Genomic DNA, 4,805 nt, shown 5'->3' with positions numbered 1-4,805 from the left:
ATATATATTTTAAATATTTATTTATTGCTATTTACAACTGTACATTATAATACATTTAGTAAATCTGATTTAAGTTAAATTGGAGTGTTACAGACGTGTAGAGAAACTATCCATTAGTAGCACTCTAATGACATTTTACATTAGCTGGTCATCTTTCTTTTTTTGACCGCAACCCTGACTATCTTCTTATATTTAAATCTTTACGGTCAACTATATATACATATAATAGCCTGAATTCAAATATTTTTTTTTGTTTTGCAGGAAATTTAATCACTATTCCAATTAAAAAAAATTAATAACTTTTATATAAGCCTAATTAGGTTTTAGTAATTGTTTGTGAATGTCAAATTTAATGAAGTCAATTATATTTTTTTATATTATTTCTCAGAAAGAAACAAATTGATTAGTACCGTGAAAAAATGTAAACTTTCCAAGCCACGTGCCAAAAATATTTTTACCAGATAAATAAATAAATTTTCCATGACAACAGGAAAACTCTCTTGAATGTAAAAACTATCTACTTCAAAAATTTCAACAGTGTTGGAATTTCGGAAAGATTAAAGATGTCCTCACCCATTACTATCATATATTAAAGCTTAATGCCAGCAATATAACAACATAAGGATTTTTTTAAAATAAAAAATTACTTCCATTTGGGAACTAAAGACGGTGCTATAGTAGTGAGGAATCTGCCATGACAGTTACAAATGTGGGCTTACGCCGGCCACCTCGCTTAGACTTCTCCTTTATCGAGCAATTTTTAACATTTTTTTAATATTTACCGTGTTACTATATAAAATATGAGGTTTAAATATTTTTTTATCCTCAACAGGTAACATAGTTGAATTATTATTATTATTATATATATAGTTGACCGTAAAGATTAAAATATAAGAAGATGGTCAGGGTTGCGGTAAAAAAAAGTAGAGCAAATAGTTCAAAACTATTTTAATGTCCGACGTTTTGCCCCACTTTGCAGGGCTTCATCAGGGCTGTTCAAAGCGAACGGTTGAACCAAAGGCAACAATGAAGTGGAAGCGTGGAGGAGTGGGGAGGGGTTTTTGCTCCCCACTCTTCTTATATATTATTATTATCATTTTTTTTTTTAGATTTTTAAAAACTGAGTGTAAATGTGACTAGAGATTATATTATTTTTTCATACACATAGTTTGATTGTGATCATTTTGTTTATCCTTCTGTTTGTGATCATTCATCACTATTACCTATGGCCCACAACGATGTGGCAGATTGTAATATCTATCAATAAATAAAAAGTTTATAGAATAAAAAAAAAAATTTTAAAATACTAATTATCGCACAAAAATCTTATTTCCCCAGCATTTTGACGTTATGAGGTACAACGGATTTTGAGATACATTCTCCTAAATGTTAAAATATTGTCAAAAGATTCCCTTTATTAATCAAATAAATGCTGATTTCCCACAAAATTAAGAATAATTAGGAATTAGCAGAGCAACATCGAAGTGGCATAGGACCAGATATCCAATTGACAAAACGTATTACACCAAATTGACTAACAAACTAAAAGTAGAAATCAGAAAATACAAAATTCAAAATTTAATTAACTTTACTGAAATCTTACGACTACTAACAAATCATTATGGAGGACCATAAAAAAACTGTTGAATTTTAAAGATTTTAACCACCCACTAACCCCAAACCTGGACCAGAACTGATGAAGAAAAATCACAAACGTTCGGACAACACCTCTCTAAAACCTTTATTCCGCATCCTGGTATCCTTAATCCAATTCACATTGAATGTATTGAAGCAGAACTAAATATTCCGCTCCAAATGACCCTCCCACCATAAGCATTTCATCCTTCAGTGATATACAGTATCATTCAAAGATTACCTACCCGCAAAGCTCCTGAACACGACCTAATAACATCCCACATCCTAAAAGTTCTTCCTCAGAAAGCCATCCTATTCCTAACCTACATATAGGTACTCCGTTCCACATATTTTCCTGACCCATGGAAATTATCAATAGTAAAAATGATACCTAAGCCCCAAAAGCCGCCGGATAACCATCTTCCTACCGTCCTATCTCTGTATTACCAATCATGGGGAAAATCCTCGAAAAACTCATTTTAAAACGCCTTTATCCCATCTTAGATTCCAATCATATAATTCCTGATCACCAGATTGGATTCCGAACATCTCACTCCACTATCCAGCAATGTCATTGTGTGGTGGGCGTAGTCTCGTATTCTTTCGAGCGCGGAATGTACTGCGCGGTCTTTTTCGATGTAGAACAGGCTTTTGATTGAGTCAGGCACCCGGGACTGCTTTACAAACTCCGTAAATTCCTACCTCCTACATACTTTCTCATCATTTGTTCTTTTCACATCGATAGATTATTTCAAGTAAACCACCATGGTACCTATTCATCCCTCTATTCTCAGTCCGCTGGTGTTCCTCAAGGTAGTATCCTTGGGTCCATCCTCTACACCGTCTATACAGCTGACATTCCAACCAATCCTAACACGATTAGGACATAGGATATAGGACATAGGACATCCTAACACAGTTAATAATAACCCATTAATTGTATCCCAAACTCTCCAATCCCATATCACAGCTCTCGAATGGTGTCGTAATTGGAGGATTAAGATAAATTCCAGCAAATCCCATCAAATCACCTTTATCCTTCGTCGTAAACCTACCGACTGTCCTACAGTTTCATTTAATAATGTTACTCTTACCCCTGTCGAACAGATCCGCTACCTTGGACTATATTTGGACAAACGATTTACCTGGAATCCTCACACAAGACGTAAAATACAGGAAACTGCACGTCGATTTCGACTATTACAGCGCTTACTAGACAAACGGTCTAAACTTTCAACACATTACAAAAGACTGATCTACATGACTGTAATAAGGCCAATCTGGACATATGGAGTTGAGCTTTAGGGCTCCACTAAAACATCGAATTCCTCTCGTATTCAATCCTTACAATCCAAAATCCTTCGTAAAATCCTCAATGCTCCTTACTTTTTCACAAATAAAATCATACATAGCGACCTTAATGTTCCCTATGTAACCGATCTAGCCCGAACCAGATTTCACTCCTTCCATTGTAAACTCCCTAACCACTTAAGCCACCTAGTTTCTAACCTTGCATCCTCTTCCATTGCTGACAATCCTCCGAGGCGCCTGAAAAGAAGATGGCCACGAGACCTGCTAATGTAAAACGTCATTAGAATGCTGCCAATGGGTAGTTTCTCTACACGTCTGTAACACTCCAATTTAACCATGATCAGATTTACTAAATGTAGTATAATGTACAGTTGTAAATAGCAATAAATAAATATTAAAAAAAAAATAAGTTTAAAAATGTCTAAAACAATTAAACTATCTCGGATCAACTAACCTATCATAACGACAGCAGACAAAATGGTGTATAGACCAGCTGGTCTGTTGCGTGACGTCATTCTCCAATTAGCAGAGTTATTAAAAGACTCTCATCCATGTTAAATGTTATATCGTTTTGACATGCTAAAAGAGAAAAATATTTCTCGATTTAACACAACTTTCCCCTTAATGAATACCCTTAATATTTCTACTTTTTTAAATCTTATTTTTAGCCCCGATGAACTCTGTAAAGTGCCTAAACGTTGGTTTTTATTAAGTTGGTTTTTATTATCTGAGTTTTTTATTAACCGCATTCTTCTTCCTTTTAACGAATTTATTGGTTTTTATCTACTATCTCCCAATTAAAAACGACAAATGAAATCGTTAATAGTAACATTGCAGATTGTTGTTATTAGCATGTGCAAATGCAATATCAGCAAACCAAATTAGTGGCTGATAATTACACATGCAAATTCATATATCTATATGAGCTGTGTTGCTGACACAACTGTACAAGCTATTACTCAACGAAATTAATTGTGTTAATTTTCTTCAATTAATTTGGGGACTGATATATTTGTTAATGTCTTAAATCGCTTTTGTATTACTTAAAAAAAAATATGACTAGAAGTTTATTAGGTATAACGCAAGCTTAATTATATTTTTTATGGAGTGTAAAAAAATAGTAAATTATTTGGTTAAAGCTATAGGAAATTTTTTATTAGTTTTCTTTTAGTGGTAAGGGTTTCTCGAAAATATTTTATAACTATAAAAAAAATTATATACATAATAATACATAAATGTGTAAGTGTAAAATAATAATAATAATAAAGGCCTATCGAAACCGAAGGTTCGAAGCCGGTATTACCAAACGCTGTCTGCATCATCTTTCCAGTGATGTCCCACCAAACCCAATTCCACTAAATATGTATTAACGCAATATTCCCATCTACGTTTCGATCTGCCCCTCGGACGTTTACCCGTTGGTTCAGTCTTTATTAACATTTTAGGGATCCGCTCGTTACTAAGCCCTACAACCTTATACGCCGCAATGCTATAACTTGAATTATATTTACCGGGTGTACTTCCCTTAATTCAATGTTGTGTAATCTTCTAAATTCTCCCGTTAATTCATCCTTTTTCAGTCAGTATTTGCGTAATACTTTATTTTCGAAAACTTTAAGACGATGTTCATCCCTTAGTGTAAGAAGCCATGTCTCACATCCATAAAGAACATTGGGAAGGATAATAGTTTTGTAAATTCTAATTTTTAAGTTTTTCGATAGAAGGCGCGAGCTAAGCAGTTTCGAAATTTTAAAATAACAAGGATTTCCAGCCTTCAACCTAGCTTTTATTTCCTCATCAATTTTGTTTTTTCTAGTTACCGTAGAAGCTAAATACTTAAACCTATCTACCTGTTCAAA

This window comes from Halyomorpha halys, unplaced genomic scaffold (assembly GCF_000696795.3).
Source record: "Halyomorpha halys isolate HHAL.00 unplaced genomic scaffold, Hhal_1.1 Scaffold1334.1, whole genome shotgun sequence".
Classification (NCBI taxonomy): Eukaryota; Metazoa; Arthropoda; class Insecta; order Hemiptera; family Pentatomidae; genus Halyomorpha; species Halyomorpha halys.
Note: the sequence above shows the minus strand (reverse complement) of the source record.